The sequence below is a fragment of the Crocodylus porosus genome, unplaced genomic scaffold, assembly GCF_001723895.1.
Source record: "Crocodylus porosus isolate Cpor-Errol unplaced genomic scaffold, CroPor_comp1, whole genome shotgun sequence".
NCBI classification, from domain to species: Eukaryota; Metazoa; Chordata; order Crocodylia; family Crocodylidae; genus Crocodylus; species Crocodylus porosus.
The window spans coordinates 73,826,810-73,850,782 of record NW_017728886.1 but is presented as its reverse complement, the minus strand read 5'-3'; the positions used below and the strand labels follow the sequence as shown (position 1 = coordinate 73,850,782).

The following is a 23,973-nucleotide window of genomic DNA, read 5'->3' as shown; positions in this document are numbered from 1 at the left end:
AAAATCCTCATTCCAGGAATTGCTGCTTCTTTGGAAGAAGTAGAAGATTGATAAAGCAGGATCCTAAATAGGCTTTGCCTGTTCTTTTGAAGCTACCTGCTTCCTAGTGTCATTTTACTTCCTCTCCTCCCCTTTGATGTTGAATCTACAGTTGCCTCAAATGCTACAAAGTCAAAGAACTTGACCTTGTAAAGGACAACGAAAAATGTTCTTTCACCTCAGGAGTTAGATAGCCCTCACTCACATGTGAAGGACTATTTCCAAAATATTTTTGATGAAATACCAAAATTAGCAAAACAGTTTAGCACAGAAGTTGGTCTAATTCAATGTTACTCCTGCAAGATTGTCCTCTTCTTATTGGACAAGGTAGCTCATGTGGAAGAGTACTTTGGAAGAAGAAATTCCCCTTAGTCCTGATAGATAGCATTATTGTCTTCTTAAGAGACAGATTTGACAAACAGAATATATAATTCAGTTTTGACCCTTTTGATTCTGGTCCCTATCCTGTGTTGCAGTAGCAGTGATACCACTTTTACAAATACTTAATGAAGCTGGAAAAAATGAAAATAGTTGATACCATTTAAAATCAGACCACTGAAACTAGATTAAGTAGGTCAGAGTTGGCAGTCAGAAATGGTTCCAGGTCAGCCTCCAGAGAAGAGATACTAAAGCATTAGGGGTGTGCAAAGTGAGCCAATATTTTATTCAGATTTGGCCTGGGGACAGTGATTTGACTCATTGATTCAGATCGCTGTCCCGATTCAATTCGGTTGAATCCAAATCTGAAGATTCGATACTGATTTAGAGCATCAGCAATCTGGCCAGAGACACAGCTTTAAATGTTTTTTCTACATACCTCAAGGTAGAAGAAAGAAAATATAAAGACACAAAGACAGGAAGCTCGAATTCTTCCATGCCTGCTAGATGGGCCTGACTGAAAAAACACATACAAACATTTATGCCTGTTCTTGGTGACTTTCAGAACTGTGGCATTTTATTTGGGCTGTTTGAAAAGTGCTACAGTTTTTGGTCATTGTTATCCTGTTACTTTTACTGATCTTTTATACTTAAAGAAACTCAAATGCAGGTTTCTTGTTTAATACACAATTCGTGTACTCTTTGAATCCCTTGTATCTAGGCTCCCAAGAGCAAGAGAAGGTGCTTGCAAATAGTTTGGGTTTCAGGCGAGGGGTCATGGAATCATAGTTTGCAATGCAGGGAAATTTTCTGAAGGACTAATTGCAGCGATTCATTATGGAGGCCCCACTTTTTTACTCAGTGAGTACATCAACACGTGAAATTAAGGTGAAGCAATAAACTCGAGTTGTTTGAGGTGGAGCAGTTTGAGCCAGGGCAAAGCAGGCCCAGACTGGCAGGAGACACAGGGGGTCAGCCCTAGGCTCCTGGTGGCAGTGGCAGTGTCATGTGGCAGAGGGGCTGGCTGGGGCACGAGGGTGCAGAACCTGTGAATCCCTGTGCCCAGGCAGAAGCTGGAAGTCTGGCCCCTGCCTGGTCACCATCTACACATGTGTTGCAATGCATTTCATTACAGTACTATCTTATGGCAGAGTTCATCAGTTTACTGCACCCTAATATGCACATGTGTAGACAGGATGCTTTACTGCAGAGCTAATTAGTCTACTCTGCAGTAAAACATACACATAGATGCACCCAGTGGGCATGTCTACACAAGATACTACATCACTATGGTGATGTAGCATCGGTGGGCACAAACTGTGATGCTGATGTAGCATCTGAAAATAACCATGTACCGCCAGGGCTGCACAGTACCAAATGTGCAGCCAAGGGCATGTGTAGACATGTCCAGTGTGACCAAATAAAGCCCGACATAGAATCACAGAAATATAGAAGGGACTTACAGAGCTCATCTAGTCCAAGCCCCTGCTTCAGGCAGAATCATCCCAATGAAAACCATCCCATACAAGTCTCTAACTTATTTCTAAAACTACACAAATCAATCCTGGTGCACAACAAGGCATACAGTGGAGTCGTATCTTATGCAGGGGTTACATGCTGAAGTCAAATCGCGTATCGCTGAAATCGCCCTTCCTGCCGCACTCCTTCTCCCTCTCGTCCTCTGCTGCATCGTCCCGCCAGAGCAGCCAGCTGAGCATGAGTGAGCTGCCATCCTCCTGCCATGCAGGCGCGTGCAGGCAGTACCATGCGGCGCCGCACTACGTGCTGTGCCTCAGCCGGCACCAAAAATAACTAATTACCTATTAACAGTTTTTCCAACAGTGTTAGTATAATGAGGTTATCTTTTAACAGTTACATACTGATGCAACAGTGTTGATTAAATAGAAAGGTCATCTATAGTAGTCAGGATGACTGACACAGCAGCAAAGGTATAGCCAACCAGAATGAATGTGTGTTCTGGTCATCAGGTGGTAAGAACCGTGCTAAACGTGCTTATCATTGTTAGCGGGCATAAACGGAGACTGATAACTACTATATGGCTACATCTTTTTCCTCACTGGTAGGACTGTCACCAAAGACTGCTCAGAGTAGGTCTAAATACCTTGGTAATTTAAGGACATCAAGGTTCACTAGGAATCCTGGAGTTCTGCTTCATTTTGCCTCTAGACCAATACGGCGACAACCTGGATACAGGGCACTAGAAATCCAAGCGTTCTTATCTCTAGTGAAAAAAGAATTAAGAAAAAGTTCAGTATAAACAATATATAATGAATTCATGTATGTACTGCACATGTTCAATGGAGGTACTGGAGTTGGGATCACCAAGATTTTAGTTTTTTGGCCCTTTAGTACAGAGTGCTACAGCAAACACAGCAACGGACTCATCAGACATCATGACAAGGACTATTTGACACTCTAAGCTCAATGTCAAAAAGGCAAAGAAAACAACAAAAATTGTTCCCAGTCTCAGACAGCAGAAGGCAGGTGCATTACATGATAGTGAATGTACCATATCTGACAGGCAGAGAGCAGCCAAGAATGTGTAATTGAGGTCAGTATGAGATAGAGGCAACACACTACTGTCACTTTTTTTATTTGGACCTCTAAATGGTAGGGAGATAAGGTCAGCTGAATGCACAACGGTACTTTCAAAGCAGCATGATAAGCCTAGGAGATGTAAGACAAAACATAAAAAATAAATATGTGGAACTGACTGAGAAGTGTTTGTTTCCCGGAGCTGATGATTAAATTGTCTCTTTCAATTTTAAAAAAATGTGAGCCATTTCCTTTGTTCTCTCTGGCTTGTGAACTATACTGCCAGCGGTTTATTTTTTACACTGATAATCAAGCCCAGGCATTACTTCTTCACCCTTGTCTTGGTCATCCAAATAGGAGACCTTAAGAAGGGAAGAAGTTCATTGAATTCTGGTAAATTCTTTGTCAGAACTAAAACTCTCCAGATTATTAAGTGTCCCTTCTTCAAAAGAAATAGGAGTTCCAATTCTATCCTCAGTTAAAACTCATGTAATCTTAACTGGGCTCAAAGGGCATTTAAATCATGTTACTCACACAATTCTGTCAGGGAGAATACTTAACTGTGTTTAAATCCAACTGAAGTCAAGTGCCTTAACTACAACAAAATCTTTTTCTGGACAGTTTTTCCTCTGCAGTGGGCAGTAGTGTCACTCACCATTGCAAAGCAGACTTTGATGAATGAAAGGTTCAGAGATGCAGAAAAATCAATAGGAAAGATGTGTTTATCAGTCATCCAAAACAGCTACTATTTCATAATGGAAAGGTGAAGAGCAGAAGTCACACACAAATATCCTTATAAAAATATGAAAGATGACCTCAGAGGAGAGCCCTGGATCAGACTGTATCGGAACTGTCTAGATCCAGACTTCTGCCAGCTAGCACTGGCACTATGTAGAAGAGGAAAACAATAAAGCCAGGCTTTGCTCCAGCCTAGAAAGACCACAAGGACCACCAGCTACAGTGGTATAGAGTCCTAACTAATAAAAATCCACAATCTAGCAAAGACAGTCCAGAAGTGACGGGTTCCAAGAGTAATCTAGTTAAGGGAAATGGGACCTTAGAAACGCAGGTACCATTCCCAACATTACTATTTGAAGGAAAGCTTCTGCAAAATCCAAGGAGATACTTGAGTTGCTGTCTATGGCACTGCCAAAAAGCTCCCAGTATCCTTAACAACATTTTAAAAGGTCTCCTAGCTATCCTAGCATTCCTGCTGCTACTAATTACCCAGGTGCTGGGTACACGTGTCTGTGCGTGTGTGTGTGTGTGTGTGTGTGTGTGTGTGTGTGTGTGAGAGAGCCTATTGATTTGTGATATCACATCAATGGGATGCTCCAAGAGTGCTATGATTTAGGGAAGACCTTGAAACTGGGGACCGTGATTAGCTGCATTTCAAGTTTGTGTCTAAGTGCTTCACAGGAAAGAGGGCTCAACACTTTGCAGGGCTGATCCCTCAGAAAATTGTTTATGCAGAAGATTTACCTCCCTGTTCATATGAAGGACTGGACTGTTGGAATGTTTTACCCGTTCGCCCTGTATCCCTCTGGAAAAGTCCCATAAAAGCAGGCTGAGGGTAGTATAGAGATACAGATTTTTTTCATATATTTTTATAAATAAAATTGATATTGAATTCTACGTGGTTACTATATGTCTGGAATGGCAAGGTGGTAAAGATACGAAAGTTATGAAATAGTTGTTTCAAACTGCCTGCTAGAGTTTAGGAGTAAGACAAAGAATTGACTGAAGCAGGATACATTTTTAATAGGGTACGTCTTTCCATGTAGAAAAAAGACGACAGAGCCAATAGAGATCTCACCTGTTTCATGAGAACTCTTTAGAAAATCTCCTTAGGAAATCTCTTTAGGAAAATAATGCACACTTAATTTAATGGGCATTACAATAATAATTTTACCCTAATGCAGTACAGAGGATCCTGATATGGAAGCATGCAAAAAAACCCCCAAGTCCTCCAGATCGAAATCAAAACAAGTAACTTTTTAGCATATTAATAAGCCTCCTGATTGAAACAGTTCTTGCTGTTCACAGAGGAATATTAACAGAAAATGTTGCTAATTTAAGCATACCTAATTTTAAAAAGAACATACCTATGAACAGCCACGTGAAAGAAGCATTCATCCAAGAAAATTCCATCAAGTAGAAGCTCAGCTTGATGTACCTGGATCTAGAGAAATAGTCATGATTTCTATTTTTCATTTTGCTGGGTAGTTCCTTTTTGTATTCTGCATTTTTTTCTAGCATAGTACATTTTCCCTTTGATACAGTGCCTACGCTGGAATATTCTCAATATGATGTAAAGTAGAGGTTTGGACCATCTGGATGCAAGGACTCAGAAACAAGCCTTGTAAGAGTAGAGTGTATCAAGTTGAATAATTTAATTTCTGCAATGGGGCCTACAAGACTCACAGTATGGAAGACCCATGTGCCCCAGTAGAGCTCATAAATCTTGCTCTGCAAGGGTGCCAGGCATGGAGAGAGAAACTAAAAGGAAATAACTTGGCTCAGTTAGGACCTGAGCAGGAAAGAAGAGAAGAGTTTCACTTCTCCCTCTGAGAAAATGCTGGTTGCATCCAGGACCCTGACTGGATGAGCCTTCCTATGAGGGGATGACCTGTCTCAGATTATTCTGCTTGGATTTCTTTGTTCTCTTTTATGTTAGGACTCTAATACCCCCAAAAGGGTGGAACTGATGAGCATCTTAGCTGGGGGGCAAAAATACTACTGCATCAGCCCCTGTGAAAAGCAGTGGCTAGCAATTGGCAACCCCACTGAAAGGAAGGGGGTGTAAATAAAACGCTAATCCCTTGACACTACAACCCTCAGTGAAAGAAAGGCAAACTACCGTGGGTTTGCTTCCATTTATCAGGCAGTAAAGTTGTCCCTGAAGGCAGTTACTAGGAAGGAGCTGATGTGCATTACTTCATGGTGGCCTGTTTGTGCGCCCATGCGCTAAAGGATCAGGGCCACCCAGGGCAGCCCCAGGGGCAGAGGAAGCCAAAGACTTAAAAGTCTTAGAGCAGCATGTTTGCAACCCAGTTTGCTCTGGATCTGGCCCTTGGCAATGGATCTGCCAGGCACTGTTGTCTGAAAGCGTAAAAAGAGGATAAATGTCTCTGTGCAAATCTATTATCAGTCAGAGTGTTCATACTGAAATGGGGTTCTGTTCTTTTTTATTTTATGGATACTTATTGTTCCTCCTTGAATTTTCATCCCAAGGGCTTTGGTATGACAGTATGTAATAGTATTAGTCACCATTTTGCACATTAAGGAACACAATATTTAGCACTTAAAGCAATTTCCATCTTCAAAGTGCTATACAAACATTAGAAATATACTCTTTTGCCCTGTTTTTGGCAGGATTATCTGGTGCTTGCCTAGAGCTTTACTGTCTTGCTTTTTATTATCCCACATGAAAAACAGTTGTGTTTTTATATCACCTTCCTCATCAAGTCAGGGGACATCAGTTTGCAGGGGACATCAATTTGCAATTTGCATCAATTTGCATCAATTTTATTAAAAAGAATCCCAGATACTCTGCATGAAAAAAGACTTCGTGGGTCATCTAGTTTTCCTCCTGCATCCATGCATTGTTTTCATTAACATTATGCCATTATGTACAGAATAATGTCCGGCGCAATGAGGTATATGAGGAAGCCATTGTACCTTTGGACACCTTTGATTCATAATGGGAGAGTGAACTGAAAAGAATTTTGAAAAATTGCTAATAAGATTATATTTATAATGTAGATGAGATGGGTCTTTTGTACTAGGTAATTCCCAACAGAATTACAGCCACAAAGGGTGATAACTGTAATGGAAGGTGGGAGGAAGCAGTCAAAATAGAGACCGACTACTTTTATGCAGCAGTGCAATGGTACATGTAAGATAGGGGCATTATTAACTGGTGAATATCTCAATCCTTGAAAAACTGTTAAGTTTGCTTTGTGACTACCAGTTCAACACAAAGGCTCAGATAAACACACAGCTACTCAAAGGATGGGTTCTCACACCTGATGCTAGGAAAGAAGGCAGAAAGAAACATTTATTTGCTTGTAGATAACTGCTATGGACCATAACTCAGTCCTAAACATATTAGAAAACATGAAAGTGGACTTTTTCAACTGCACTTCAGCCATCAGACCAAGGAATCATGCGTGCTACCAAACAGTTGAAGTAAGAAACAATTGAAAAATGTTAGTTAACTTACAAATGAATGAATCTCCAAACATCAGTGTTCTTCATGTCATTCCAGTGGCAGCAGAGGTGTAATGTAGAGGTATAAATGCTTTAACCAACTGGTCATCACCAACTGATGGCATAAAGCAAAGATATGGCCAACTGGACTTCAAAAACAACAGTTGCCAGAGCAAGAGGATGAGGATCCTGACATACCAGAAAAGTGGATCCTACAGTGTGGTATTTTGGTGATGTCAAAGGGGCATTCTTGATTAAATGAGATGTGAAACCACAGAATGGGGTAGAAAAGGAGGAGGGAAAAGGCAATGAATGATATAGAAATGTCTACCCTGTTCACTTTCTGCTGTTCTCGTCCTGGTTACCATCACAAAGAGGTACCTTTTTATCTCTCAAAGATGTCACTGGCAACATCCTAAATCAGATAGACACATTACAACATTACTTAGGAAAACATGCATGAGCACAGGTACTCTCAGGACTGTACAGAAGGATACAAATTATTTCATACCTTGAATTTAAAGTACTACATTAATAATATGCATTACAGCAATATTAATTTGTATTATACAAATACTAAGGTAAACAAATATAGCTAGCTTACATTTCTAACTTGGTTTCACGTGATATTCCTCTTCTATTCTACTCATATAGATCCTTTGGGGAACACTGACAAAATTCATTATAATAACACTTTGTTACACTGAACTACATAACAAACTACATTTCCTGAAGTTTGTTGCATTGACAAGAAGTAGCAAAAAGAGACAGACCAAAGTCCTACAGCCAAAGTGAGCTGGGGGTACTGCCAGCATGCGGGGATTCCTGGTAGTTTTACAATTGGCTACGCTAGCTTTATAGCCCTTCCTGTTCACCTCCCTTCTCCTGAGATAATAGGCCTGTCAAAGCTAGAATGGAAATTCTGGCAATCTTGGACTAGTGGATTCCTAAGAAGGACTACTATTGGTACAGTCTTGAGGCTGCTTGGGGCTCGTGCTACAACCCAAATGTTCTAAGCTGATATATCTATATCATGAAAGAATTGATCATTATGTTTAATACAGAAATACCATCTATATTTTTAACTGTGCTGCATATCATATGTTATGTTATATCAAATGAAATGCAATCCATACAATCAATGGCATGTAATATCTTATCCATTTTATATTCTGGATAGCTTACAGTAATGCCAAAATTGTGCCACGTAGAACATGCTTATTGTTACTGTGCTCATTGAGATCTTTTGTTCTATATTATTCCTTGTTGAGGGTTTTTTCAGCTGTTTACATAACAGGACAATCTATTCAATTTCATTTGTAGTAGGCAACATATAAATAAGATGCAGAAACATTATCTCAGTTGGACTCATCATCCAGTGTATGTATTTATTGTGATTTATAATGCAATGAATTCTCCAGTAATATCTGATGCTGGCATGTGTGTTCTCAGTAAATAACGACTCAAACTGAATGGGACCTCTTGTGGGTCATCTTGTCCATCTCCCAGCAGTATTTCTCCAAACTTATGTCATCAGCTGCATTGAAAGATTTTTCAGTTCAGAAAATCACAGGGTGATTTTCTGAACTGAAACCTATGGAAGCCAACCTATGGAAAAAAAGTTGGTCATTATGTGTATATCACACAATGCTTTACTGCACATTAAATTAGTCTAATGTGCTGTTTGCTAGTACCAACATATACAGGTACTAGATAAATGGTGCATTAACTAATGTGTCGTAGGAAAAGTGAAGGTGCTAAAGTTGGGCACAGACTACACCCAGGCAGCCACACCAGCAGATGGCCAGCCTCCTGCTTTAATGTGGCTGGCAGCTTTTCCAGTGACATGGCAGGGGAAGCTTGTTGGCTACCCCAAGATGGCCTCTGGACCTCTGGCCTGACCCCCAGGGCTTGCCTGACTCCTGGGCATCATGCCCCACCAGTGTGGGCATGTGCCAGCTGCAGCAGCCCCATGGGCCCCAGCTGTATCCCGCCAGGGCTGATGCCAGCAGCTGCCTGGCCCATGGGATCTGTGCCCCACGAGTGTGGCACATACTGGGGCCTGCAGCACCATAAACCACAGCTCTGCCCCCCAGGACTCTGGTGCAGAGTCTGTCTCCTGGACACTGTGCCCCACCCCAGCAGGCATGTGGCATATGAAGCTGTCACCCATAGCCCTGGCCTGGCCCCATGAGACCCTGACAGCAGCTGCCATAGTGGCCTCCCCAATGCCAGAGACAGTGCCCTGGGGCCACAACTGGATGGAGTAGGAGACCACAGACCTCATTGCGATCTGGGGTGAGGTGGAGGTCCAGCACCATTTTGGCCAGACCACCAGGGCAAACACCCACATCTACGCAGCAGTGTTGGACCACATGCATGAGTATGGCCACCAATGCTCCGGCTAACAGTGCCGTGTGAAGGTAAATGCCCAGTGGGTCCACGTGATGGACCACAATCATCACTGCAGGGCTTTCCACAGGTCCATGCCCTTCATACAGCAACTGGACCAGATCCTGTGCCCAAAGGACGCTGGCAAGGCCTGCCACATGTATTCCAGCGCAAGTAGGCTGCTGGATCCTGTGCTACAACCCAGCAACGAGGAGGACTCATTGAAAGAGGGTCTCTCAGTGTCGGCAGAAGCTGGGGTGCAACCCACCTCCCCCTGAGAGCCACACCACCATAAGTACCTCCACCCCACAGCCTCCCCCAGACAGTTGGCATGCACCACTGTAAACAGAAAAGAGGATGCTTTATTGGTGGTGAATGTTGGGGTTAGAGAGGGATATGCTGTTGGGACGGAGGGAGGGAAGAAGAGAGTGTGCTGTTGGGGAAGGAAGAGTGGGTTGTTGTGTGATAGAGGGAAATAAAGTTTGGTGTTTCTTGCAAACTATCCATAGTGTTCTTGGGGTAGCACTGTGGGCCCAGGGTTCTTGGGCAGGCACCCAGGTGGCTCTACTGCAGGAGGGTGAAGGAGGAGGTGGTCAGTGAGTGCCTCATGGACACAGTGCCCTGGCCACTGCTGTCAGAAGGAGGGCAAGGAGCATCAGTGATGTACTGGCCACCAGCTCCTGGGAGAACATCCCCTGCCAGTGTGTGCCTTCCCCCTTCTCCCCCATGAAAGATCCCTGCCAGCCCAGGGATGGCACCCAGGAAGCTGCAGCCAGGGCCTGGGGCTCTCCTTGGCTGCTGCAGGGGGCCAGTGCAGGGTAGGAGAAGTCTTAGACCTGACTGCTCCCATTGGGCACAAATCTGCACTCAACAGGACACACATGTAGACGTGTTCCTGGCCCAAGCTTAGTGCACCTTAATTTACTTTGCAGTAACATTTGGACACGTTATGGGTGTGTCTACATATGCAATTAATGTATCAAATATTATATGCCAAATCTAAAAGCAATGAGGGATATAAATATGTGAATTCACAGGTCATAACAAACCTAAATTTCCACAAAGTGTATGCATTTTTCTCCTGCAAATCACATTTTTACATGTCTCATGCATTTTAATACATACTTGCCATGCAAATGAGTTTCAAATAAGGTCTGTTTATCAACAGAATAAAACCCAAAAGATTCAAAAACAAAAAGTTGTTCAATGCTCACTAAAAGATTTGCTATAATTCAAATCACACAAATGTGTCAACCTGTGCACTGGGATCCTTAGCTGCTGTAATGAATCCTAAAAAGTTCATTTCTGTCTTTCCAGCAGGCCTGAGCTGCTGCAGCTTTGGGTCTCAGAGAACATTTTCATAGACACCCAGGTATCTGTTCCCAATCACCAACAAAAATGAGCATGTGGGAAGACTGGAAACCTGAAACTTGTTTGTGCACTTTAATTTTGGGTTTTGCAAATTAAATTGACCCATATGGCCAAAGAACATAAATCTTACAGTCAATTAATTTGTCAGCTAAGACAAGTTCTATAATCCACTTTGAAAGAAGATCAAGTTCATCACTTAATGAGTTAGTGTGTGGATGCATCTGTAATTCATGCTAGTTTGGCAGTCCTCCTACTGGTATCCCCACACTGTATTGTGCCATACTGAGACCAGTCAGTCTATTGAGCTGTGCACCTCCCACTACTCTGGAATCATCTTGACTGAATGTCACCTCATCATCTAAATGCTGGTATGCAATCTGGATTGGTTCATTTGCATTTCAATCCTCTAGACAGGTACACTCTAGCATTATACAACCACGTTTATAGCTGTGTTATATCAGACCTCACACATGCCTGGAGCTGTGCAAGAGTCCTGGATTTCTTGACCTTTGTAGAGAGTTGAAGACAGCCCATTCAACAAATCATCAAAGTCTAACAAATAAGTCTAACGAAGCCATCAGTAAACAGATGGCCAAGATTTATTACCCCCTGGATACTATCCAATGCAGAAACAAAAACAAGGAACTGTTACATTAAACGTTATTACAAATGAAAAAAAAAAAAGCATGCAAGACCCCAAATATAGAAAAATTCAGTATCTTGATCAGGATGGCATCAACAACCCCTAGCTTCCCTTTCTTTTTTACCATCCTTTGCTCCAGCCATATCCACCCCAATAAGCTGTGGAGAACTAAAGTAAGAAAAATTAATTGTAACTGTCTTCAGTCAGGGTGATACCCAGTTCTGACTCCTACCCCCTCCCATCTTAGAGCGCAAGGCTTTGTAGATTAAATGTATATGTTTGAGAAAAAAGGCACCAAGGAAGCTAAGTGAGCTCACATTTAGATCAAATACCCTGCATTTTGTTACAGCTATCATAGCCTTTAATGAAATATTTCACATCATATTATCAGTGTATTGTGGGAGGTATATTTCATAGCGTTCTAACATAACGTATTATGAAGAATGTATCACAGCATAACTAATGTTCACAAGTGCCTAACATTTCATTGTTCCTGAACCCATAAAGGTTCCAAAGCAATTACTGCAAATCTATTTTGCAGCACACTTTGCATATATCCTCACAAGAGATCAAATGAATGCTTGAGACAAAGGAAAAGCTTGATTTTGGGATTCATGCTGGACAGCAAAAAGGCTTTTTCATAGGTCCCTGTATGTGTAATGAGGACATACCAGTTCAGCAGCACCACAGGGTGGCAGGAGGGAACCATCCTGATAAATAACATGATTGCACTTTTCTCTCTAGTCTGTGAACAGCTTTGAAAACAAGCCCCTTCCCTGCTTTGTAGCAACTGGTGTTATAATCATCCACAGAGGTGTAAATACAGTTACTAAGAAGATGCCTAATTCCCACTCCACACCACCACCTCCACATGAGCCTTATAGCCTGCTCATGCTACACCATGTAAAGCCAGATCTCCGCTGTCCACCAGGCTAAAACAGTCACCCACCCAGTGCTCAAAGCAACCTACTTCTAAAATATGATTCACTGCAATAAGTTTCCTAGACAGGCATATGGACAGCTAGGGTGAAGACACTTATCTCCAAGATTCTCCCCAAACTGGGAAGAAACTTAGAAGGTAGCTTGTAAAAATAGAGGGATATTTTAGCACTGCTGTCATGGAGACAGAACAAAGCACAACAACTACTAGTTCATTTTTTCCATCTTCCACAATTAATGCATCTGAAGTGCTAATGTCCCTCAAGGACCAGAGTACTATCAACTATTGAATGCCCACCCACTCCCACAGGAGAAGAAAAGCAGGACAAAGGTGGGAGTGTTTGGAAACCTCCCAACAGGATTTCAAAGGAGATTTTAAAGGACTGATGTCTGGAGAAAAGCCATCCTTGAGGAAAAGAAACAAACAGGAAGCTGACCAGAGAGTGACCCAATATATCCTTGCCCGGCCACAGAGAATACTGTACTGGCCCAGTGCTGGAGCCCTGGCATGTACTTCAGCCTACCGATAAAACTGCTTACTAGGATCATTAGTTCTCTGCAGGGTCCTCTAAGCAGAGGCCCTTCTGCTCTTCCCCAAGCCATGGCCCAGAACAGCTGGAGCAGCAGCTTGTGGAAAACCACCCTTTAACCACTCAACTCCAACCAGGGCTTTTCCAAACACATTCTAAAGAAGATAGACAAGGCATAAAGCTTGCATCTCTGCAGGACTATTACCAGTACAGCTCAAAAGTAGGCACACATCTTATCTTTGAGCCCCATAAGAAAGGTGGTACAATTTTTTCCCCTGTATCTTTTCGGTTGAAATGCCCAGACAGTTCTATTTACGTTAAACTTACCCATTTTTATTTTTGATAAAAAGGTGATTCATTTAGCATGAGATCAAATTGCCCATGCTAAAAATACAGGAAACCCTTGCTATTCATGGGTTCAGCATTCGCAGTTTCAGATATTCGCGAATGCCAAACCCGCATTTTAATTACACTTTAGGAGTTCCTCAGGAGCTCCACGCTTGCTGCTGCCGGCCTCCTGCTGCCACCACCGGAGCCGTGCACCCCCCCTCCCCTCCAGGTGCTGGGGGACTGCATTCATGAACGCAGTGCCTTACTCATGGATTTTGCCATTCACTGGGGATATGAGAATGTATCCCGCACAAATGGCAAGGGTCTCCTGTACAATAAATTGTCCATAAAGACTCGCCATTTACTTACATAAATAAAATACAGGAAACTACTTCGCCAGCTTGTTACAGGGCAACTTATTTAATATATTTCTCTTGTTCTCACAGTTATTATGCAAAATACAGCAAGCAAACATAACATAAGGCAGGTGTTGCTCAGCAGCCATCTCCCTTTTATTCTTCCCGATAAATATTGCACTGTCATCCTGCAGCTGCTGGGATGATATCCATACATCTTAAGCCATGAAAATAGAAAGCAAACTGGATCTCCCAGAACAAAAGGAGGACTTTGAACATCATTACAGCCCACTATGTCCTGGGATATGTGCAATTTTCATTACCAAAAATAACTCTGACTTTCAAAAGATCCTGGCAGCATTGATTTAGGTAGGTTCACCTTGTGGAAAAACATGCAAGGAGCAACCAGATTTTGTAGAGCCTTGATGAAAGTTTTCTATTTATAAACTCTTGGGCCTGGAATGGCAGGCAGAGAATAGGCATACGGGTCCTGTGACAAAGGGCTCTCTCCTGAGGATGCCCTGTTTATAGAGGCAGCCAGTGTTTTAAAATGGCTGCCGCAATCAAGCATCTGCTGGCTGCTTGACTCAACCCTTAAAGTGGTCGCATCAATGGCCCTGGTACAATTTGGGATGTGCAAAAACACATATGTACTAATAAAGTCCTGTGCATTGCCAGTCCTTGAGTCATCCCATCACCACCTTTTCTAAACTAGAGCACACCTCCATGGCAACAGCTCTAAGATTTGATCTACCAAGCTAGCTGGTTAGCTACTGACCAGAAGTGACATAAGGTAGCAAACACTTCCTTGGAAGCTGTCACATTAGTGGCACTGCCATTACAGCGGTGCGTTGAGCTCTGTATGGCTACATAGGCAAACAGGCTTTGTTATCCTCACAGATGCCCACTTTAGGTTCACAACACAATCCTTTTTCACCAGTGTGTATTCAAAAATGGTATTGCTTTGAGTGAAGCTGCTCTAAGAACAATTAATCTACAGACAACAGCTCTATATCTTCCTCCTCCTCATGTTACTGATGTTGGAGCTGCCACAACTGCCCACCACAGTCATGGGTAACTTGAAAAAAGTATATCCGCATGGCAGAAAATAGGCCTCAGCCAGTCTCCATGTATTAATGACTGTCGCACCATGGTGCAGAGTGCTGTTCCCTCCAAGTTGGTTGATAGTTTGAAAATGGTGCTGGCTTACTGAAACAAAACAAAACAAAAAAATTACAGGATAGTGGAAGAGAAATCATGGTAAATTTGTGATTTTGAGCCCCTATACTGTAATTCTCACCATTTCTATCTGGTTTCCCATATATAATTCTCAGTACACTGCAAGACTAAGCCAGGATGTATGGAGACAAGGCTATGCACGAAGCAACATAGGATACCTATCTAGAATTCTTTGAACTTACTTTGATAAAAGTCCCTGCTCTGTGTATGTAATTGTACAGACTGAACTTGGAAACAATTGGTCATGTGGATAATATTTTTGAGGAATATCTTTCCTACAATTGTTTGCATGCAAAAGCCCAGTACAAAATGACCCTTCCCCTTTCCATTCTGACCAGCCAAAAGGAGTTGTCATTTTGTGTGAAGAGAAACAGAAACTCCTAGAGCTCAGTCTGGAGAAGGAAGGCCAAAGCTGGAGTTTGGTCTGTAAGCTTCCGCCATGGAGGAAGAGTTGTCCTGAATAAGGAAGGACCTTAGGGACTTCAGCAAGTGCCATGGTTGAAGGTTCCACTCCGCAAGTAAGTATACTAAGTTGACAGTCAAAACTGAAGATAAATGCAATACCAGAGAATAATCAGAACTCCCTCCCTGGCTGTCTTTCACAAAGGTGCAATTCCATTGAAGCAACGAGCTTAGTGAAACATGGAAGATATAGAACAAAGCACCATGTCATAAGAACATAAGATGTGCCATTCTGGGTCCATCTAAGCCCAGTGTTCTGTCTCCAATAGTGGCAGGAATGGATGCTCTAGAGGAAGAGCACCAAACTGGATATTTCTAAAGTGATCCATCTCCTATTGAATACCATCCCTGGCATCCTTCATTATTGCTTTAGAGATACCAGAAGAAGCCGCTCCAACTCAACTGTTCTGTTCAATAGCCATTGAACAAAATCGTTACCAGAACTGATTTTTGTTACCAGAACTGTTAATTTAATTATGCCTTGTGCTTTTACTATTTATGGGGGTGGGGAGTAGCGAACCCCCCTGTAATTAAATTACCCTCTATCTATGCCTTTTGCCTCTGAGACATCCAGACAACAAATGTAATTTTTACAACTCCTGTGTGCAAATGTTATCACCTCTCTTTTGTCGCTTTGGCCCCAATAGTTAGAGAAACTCTTAGTCTTGTAGTGCAGTGATGTTTGCTATCACTCACAAATTACTGTGTACACCATGGCTACCAGGGGATTAGCATCACTAGATTACCACTTGGACTACAAGGGGATCGGTTGCACAGCATGAGGTGAGACAACACTTGTGGTACACTTCTTCCGAACTCAGTATGCCATCAAAACTAACTCCAGAAGCCCAAAACTAAAGAACCTCATGCAAATGACAAGGTAGCTGGTGAATCACAACAGCAGTCAACTTTATCAGTGGTCCTTGAACAGAGCTCCCCAACAGAACAGGTTTTAAAAAATAATATTGTAGTTATGCTAGAAATTTTTAAAATCTGGTGACAGGTTCAAGTTCTGTTATTTAAAATGCTACCAAATTTCATTAGTTGAAATATTTATTGTAAAAGAAAAATTTGATATATTTCTGTATCTTAGAATGTGCCTTCTTTTAACAGTTAGCTATCTCTACTTATGTATTTAATCAGTACATAACATTCTTCATAGTAACATTTGCAGATTGTGTGATTCATAGATGTTAGGGTCAGAAGGGACCTCAATAGGTCATCAAAACTTCCTACTGTGTTGAAACTTCCTAATTATTTTAAAGCACAGATTTCTTTAAAATGAAAAACAAGCTATTCATGAGGGAATGCTCTTTTTTTCTTTAGCAAAGCTCTGTAGTCTGATAGCCACTATGCAGCATATGTGGAAGCAAGTGACTGTTGTGTCACATTGGTTACAAGATACTAATATTCAAAGAGTATTATCTGTATTATAGTGACACCTAGGAATTCTCACTTGTATGAAGCTAAATTGTGATCCTAACTTTGCCTTACACAGCTGGACTGCAGAAGTGAGGCTGTAATGGCTCTCTCCTTTCTGACAGCTAGAAGAAAGTCCCTTTGATCTGAGGAATACAGGGGCTGCTGCCAGTATGCTCCCTTGCAGGAAGCTAACTGGAGAAAAACAGACAAGGACTAGACTGACCTGTGATTTCTCTACATGCTAAACAAAATGGCTGGCTGGCTGAGCATGAGGATAGGTTTCAGGTTGCTCCCTCTGGGCCAGGTACAAACATTACACTTTTACTAGTATAATTGATCAGAAACTGGTCTATATCTGTAACAGAACAAAAGTTCGGCACACACAAGACAGGTTTAAAAATGGTGGTACCCAGTCTAAGATTTGTCCCCTCCCACCAAAGGGTGAATGTGTGCTCTGTTTGCTAAACTGTCTAAACTATGCTGCTTACAGAAAACTGTGCAACTTAGATCAATTCTGCCTTTGGCTTTTGTAACTTCTGTACCTAGTCCTGGTGAGAAGTAGGCTCCACGTCAGCTCCCCACATACAGCTGATGGCTAAACACCATAATCTAGTTTACATGTACAAATCAGAATACATATAAAGCCATGGTCTCTTGCCCATCCCTCATACCTACTAAGCTAAAGTTTCCACTGAGGACATCCCATTAGTAAGAGTGAATGTCTCTCCTTAGTTTGGATTTGGGCTAGACCTGATGAAAAGATACTGAAAGAATTTAAGAACACTGTAAGGCTTTAAAAACATGAAAAGGTATAACCATGCTGCTCTGCCTGAAGAAGGCAACATTCAACTACAGTGTGTTCTTTCAGCCCCAACCTAGAAATCAGACATGGACATTAAGTGCACATATACTACACAGCAGAAGTAGGCAGCAAAGAGGATTTTGGAGTGACTGAAGATGGGAATCAGAAGAGAGGTCACAAAATAAATAACTGGATAAGGAGCCAGACATGAAGCAGAGACATCATGCAGAGCATCAAAATGAGCAATTGCCACTGGGCAATACATTCATCACAAAGACATAATGTCAGAGGAACCATACAGGTGACCAAATGGATTGCTTTTATGGGAAAAGAACACAAATGGCGTTAAAAAAGCATTGTGCTGATAAAATAAAAGCCTACTTTAAAGAGTGGGTTGTCATACCTTCAACAGAAAATAGGAGGATTCAAGCAGGAGAGGTCTCGGACCTTTCAATGGATTCAGTTAGCTTGACGTTGCTGACAATATAATTGCAGTATGAATATGGAATTCATTAGTTAGTGATATATTTGAATAAGTAGTTCTGTATAAAAGCAACTACAATTATACACAGCTGTAAAGCCTACTCCTACTCCTACTGAAGTCTGTGGCCGTTTTGTTACAGACATCACTGGAAGCAGGATTAGTGCAGTAATCAGCACAAGCACAGCCATCATTTTTCATTTACTTGTAACCATCACTGCTTATGATGGTAAAAAGCAACACTTTTTTTACAATTATAAAGCAAAGCCCTGCAGAGATTTCAGCTACTCTGTGCATAATGGCATATGATCGAGTCTTTTCTGAACAAAAAAAAGTATTTCCCTCCTACGTGCATATAATTCTAATACTATGATGAGTGCATTTGTTCTACTGTTAGTTAAAACCACCATATGCTGCTTACTTTTACAGAAGGATTTGGTCAATGTATTCCTTATCTCCAACATAAATATTGTTTTGGATCTCTAATCCATACACAACAAGGATCCATTTACTGAAACATAAGCAGCACTAATTTTTTTGTGTTGTGTTTGTTTTTCATACTCAGAATAACACAAATGAGTCTGTAAACTAACCCTTACTTCAGTTACTGTGGGGGAGGAGGGGAGCCAGCGGCCCTCAAAACCCACAATCCAGAGCTAACAAATCTATTTTATGCCCCTCGGGGCAAAATGCTAGGGCGGGGACACTCACCGTCCACAGGTACGCACAGAAGAAAGCCAATGAGGCTGCCCAGCCCACTATAAAGGAGACGCCGCCGGCGGCTCAGGAGAAGGAACCAGAAGGGAGCGGCAGTGGAGCAGATGCGGGCGGGAGCACCCAGGCGCGGACGCAAGTAGCCTGGCGGCGCGGAAGGACCTTTTGGGGTAAGGGTAATCCCCAACGGGGTTTGGGATCTGGGAAGGAACCGGCCCACCCCGGGCACTGACTGTTTTGAGCCAGTTGGAGTGGCTCAACCCGGCAGGAGCCGGCGGACCATACTTGCTCTAATAGAGGGGCACTTACAAAGGGTAAAAGTGCCCCAACTGAGATTGAGAGGGGCCAGTGGACCCCGTAAGCCCCTTGAGGGAGCAGAGGAGTTAAACAGAGGCTCGGAAGAGGGGAGTAGCCCCACAGCGGACAGGGAAGGACCGGGGAGGCTCGCAAAAGGCCCAAGCGGCCCCAAGCTCTGGGGAATCCCTGGCTGTCAGTATTAAGTTGTTTCCTTATCTTTCGGTTTACGGACCCCGGGCAGGATACCCTGATAAGGGGGCTGACCAGATTGTTGCTCATGTTATGGAGGTACGGGCGAGGGTGTAGAGGCGGAGGAGCCCTCGACAACATGGGACCCCTAGGACCCAGGAGTCTCGCCTTCAGACTGACACGTGCCGGATTATCAACACTGAACCAGGAGATAATCAAAGTCGTGGCAGGCGGTCCAGAAGCATTCAGCCTACAAAGGAGTGGTTCCTGGTGGATTACCCAGAGGACGGTCCCAACGCAGGGAGGCAGAGGTTACGGCAAGAACCAACGACATCGGATCCATCCCCCGACAGTTACGCTAACAATCAATTGTCTGAAAGGGATGCTCAAAATACCTGAAAAATGGAACTATCATTCAATTCAAAGACCCAAACTCACAATATGGACTATACAGAGCCAGTGGACTTGACTGTGTACTCACCTGCAGAAATGTACAAGCAGAATTTTTGCATGAACATACTAAAAAAAAATGTAGGTAGTAAGATAGCTGATTGTAACCATATGCAAAAAATAATAATAATAAAATAAGCAGATAACATTTGCAGCAGTGATTGGCAGTTGATGAGAAGAAATTCAAAGAGATAGAGTTTACATAAATCAGGGTATTGATATAGTAACAAGTAGCTTACACAAATTGTGATCAGCTCTTAACAGGTAATGGCAGCTCATTTTATCCATGCTGTAAAAACAGTGGGAGGAAATTCCTCACCTAGTTGCACTGCACAGATAGTAAAATGCATTAGCATTCCCTCTGATCAGAAATAGGCTTCTCTTTTCCTCATTTACCTAGCAAAAAGCATGGTCTGCTGGAGTAGAAGAAACATGGCCAATTCGTATGGATCCGTTGAATCAACCAGTAATACTTCCACAGCATTCCCTAATACCCTATCCTTGAGCTGTGACTCCATCTGCTTCAGAGCAACCTAATGTTACTAGGATGTACATGCAAGAGTAATGGCTGTGTTATACAAAAAAACTTTCCCAATATAGCTGTGCTCTAGGAGGTACAAACTCCCAGTCAATGAAAAGTTTGGATTTTAGGAAGCAGCATTTAGAAACCTACTAGGAAGAGTAATTGGGTAATAGTAGAAACAAGGTATATTTGAAAGAAGTCAATAACTTTTGTGTTTGGAATTAACCCGTTATTTATTTATGCAATTTATATAAAAAAGCATGCAATTTATATAAAAAAGCTAATCACTTGCTTTCCTAACCTATGGGTTCAATGCTAGTGATAGATCTTGTGAAAATTAAAAGCAGGCAGCTTTCAAAAACACACATCTTGACAACAAGTCATTACAAATGATGGGCAGAACCAATAGACTCTTGGCACATCTAGACAGACTGTTTTATAGCACAAGGGAAAACTGACTAGACATTAGTAATGTTCAGACAGACAAAGTGACTACATCCATGTGAGTTGTAGGTTTTTATTGTTTCTATGACTCATTGCACTATTTTCAGTCACTGCAGCCAGTCTCTCCTGACTGTCAGAATATCTGCACTGAAAGCAGTATAAGAACATTTGTACCATGTTGGTTTCATGCACATCTACATTAACATGGTCTTAGCCATAGTGTAGACCCTTTAAATAGGCCCTAGGGTATTTTATAGGAGAGATTGAATGTAAGTTAAATCAAGAAATAAAGCTAAGGAGAAATAGCATTAAAGGAAATAGTCATAGGAAAGAGAACTTTAAAAGTTGAGAATTTTTCAGCTCTAAGCTAGTTTGACCATAGGGTATATCTACTTTCTATATTTGTGTTAATCTAGCTTTATATTATTTATGACATGATAAAAGTAGGGCTCTACCCAGTGTCAGAGTTCCTACAATGCTGGACTTCTGTTCAACCTGAGATACCATCTGCATCTGCAACAAGACACTGTTCCTTCAGAAGTTATTCTCTAAAACTTAGGCAAGGTTGTCTTTAACAGACTGGCCATCTGGCAGTGATTCTTTGCATTGCGGACTTCAACAGCCATAGGTTTTAAGGTTCCATTTAATTCTGTTATGTTTATGAATTTTTCACTGCCTATAGATATACAGATATATGGATATATACAGAGAGAGAGAGATTTGTCTAGGTAGCACGTTCCAATGATATATGTGGGGGGAGGGGAAGTGTACAATTCACACACTCTCTTTTATGCATTATTTGTATTGTGTTATTATTCTGTATTTACTTGTAGCATTCCCTTGTTAAGGTTGACACTAAAGTCACTTTATACTCGCACTACTTTGGAAAAGTTGTTTTCTTTGGGGCCGGTGCCTCTAATTCCCTTGGTGCTCACATTCCATCTGGGGATCAACAATAATAAGTAATACGCTGTTTGGTAAGTGTAATGCAGCCAGCTGAAAACATTTTGACTATACTTTGTTAAACTGGAAAATCAGCAAAATTGCCTTTGGAAAACATGTATTACACTATTGACTCAACCACATGTTAATTACATATTCATCCTATGTATCTAGGGGGATTTAATAACAGTCTTCAAATATCCGAAGGGCAATTATAAAGGGATGCAGACAGACAGTAGAGGATAGGAGTAAGAGCAATGGCCTCAAAACATAGCAAAAGAAACTTAGGTTGGAGATTAGAAAGAACTTTCTTTCTATGAGAATGGATAAGCATTGGAACACACTATCTAGACAAATTGTAGAGCCTTCAGCCCCAGAAATGTTCAAAGGCAGGTTAGGCAGGCAATTGGCTGGAATGGTTTAGTCAGGAATGATTTTGCCGTGAGCAGGCGGCTGAACTAGATAACTTCCTGAGGTCCCACCCACCCCTACTTTCCTATGAACTTTTAAAATTGTATTTTATGATTATCATTATTTTATCTACTCACATGAAATGTGTTCTTGGTGAGAAGTGCATTAGACAATAGTGTTCACTGAGCAACATCTATACAGAGATTCCCAGTATGAAATGACAATTTCCTGGGATTTTGTAGCCTCATATTATTCACGTTTCCAAAACACATACAGAAAACATACAAACAAGGCAGAGTTAAATTGAATTAGATATTACTTTGTTGAAATTACAGACTTTCTATCACAGGGATGCCTGTCATCCAATGCAATCATTAAGACAGAAGTTTACAGATTTCTGAAATCTAGTGTATTCATAATGGATATGCTACTTGTTTAACATTTTAATAAATTAAAATAAAATCTGTCCATCACAAATAAATAGTGTCATTCTTTTTATAAGCCAGCCAAAATAATACCGCATAGCAGTCACTACTACTCAGTGTATGCTTTCCATCACACAATACTAAACATTCCACCCAGCCCAATTTAATTAACATGTTGCTTATGTTGCTCAGCAGAGTGACCTCAGGTCCTCTCATACCATCACATTAATTTCCCCAAGCAGATAGAAGAAATGGCTGCTGCAGTCACTACATATTGCCAGCCATCCATTCTTTCCAGGGCAAATTCATATATTAGCAACACTGGTCAGTGAATACCGTGAGAACATTGGCTTTGACATCCTTGAATGAGGAAAGTTACTTCAGTGGTTAGGACACTAGCTGAGAACATGCAAGACAGAGGTTCAGTTTCCTCCTCTATTGCAGACTTCTTTCCTTCAAAAGTGGAAATAATAGTACTGCCTTACCTCACTGGGGTGTTGTAAGACGCTCAGCTACAAAGGTGATGGGTACTGTATACAAAGAAGGATTAATCAACCTCTACATTGCCGAACATCCTGAGTCATCAGGGACATTCCTGAGTGTCATGAAGCTAGTAAGACTATTGACAGTACATGCTTGTTATGCAACATTGCCATGCACAGAAGTTTGCTATCAGTAAATGAGGCACTAGATGACAACATCACAACCCATAGATAATCATATGCTCACTTTCCAGATATTGAGACTGAGTGTGTTCTGTTGTCAGCAATTGCATGACTTGCCAGTAGTCAAATAAATGGAGTCAACGGTCATTGGTAATGCATTGTGCTAATCTTAGCAAATAAAAGGTAGCAGATTGTTTTTATTTCTGTAAATTTCATTATTATCTTTAATGTAAAGGCTCATTCAGCTTTTAATGGTTTTAGGTTCTCTATCCCTCAAAACAAACCCATTGAGAAGGTTACTTCTGGCTATAAACAGATAATGCATTTACCTTGGAAGAAAGCCTTTTGTCCCAAAATCCTACAGATGTATACATTCATTGTCTTACTTTGAGTCCCTGTGAAGTATGCCAGATAAAATGTGTTACCTGTTTTTCCCATGACATCTGTATGGTTGCTGAGATTCATTCCAGGGACAAGCTGGTCAGGCCAAGACCTTTCTGGAAGGAACAGAGATGAAGCTTGGAAGGGCAACATGTAAGTGACTATGTTGGTCCTGTTTTGCACAGGGGCAAATTAGTCCCAGATCTTATGCTCTTATGTCAAATGAGATGTTTTTGTACAGCCTTTTCACAGGCTCCATGATTTCATAGATTTTAGGGTCAGAAGTGACCTATTAGATCATCAAGTCCGACCCCCTGCCCTGGGCAGGAAAGAGCGCTGGGGTCAGATAACTCTAGCCAGGTGTTTGTCCAGTCTCCTCTT

At 41.7% G+C, this 23,973-nt stretch overlaps 1 long non-coding RNA gene across 1 annotated transcript in view; it reads right to left on the bottom strand.

Annotated features, from left to right (window-relative positions):
- The window catches only part of LOC109311028, a 100,029-nt gene extending 76,319 nt beyond the window's left edge, over window positions 1-23,710 (bottom strand). The window contains exons 1-2 of the long non-coding RNA XR_002101374.1: window positions 23,637-23,710; window positions 23,032-23,076 (exon numbers count right to left, since the gene is read on the bottom strand). This is a non-coding gene — a long non-coding RNA (uncharacterized LOC109311028). The remainder of the gene's footprint in view (window positions 1-23,031; window positions 23,077-23,636) is intronic.
- Window positions 23,711-23,973: the final 263 nt, after the last annotated feature.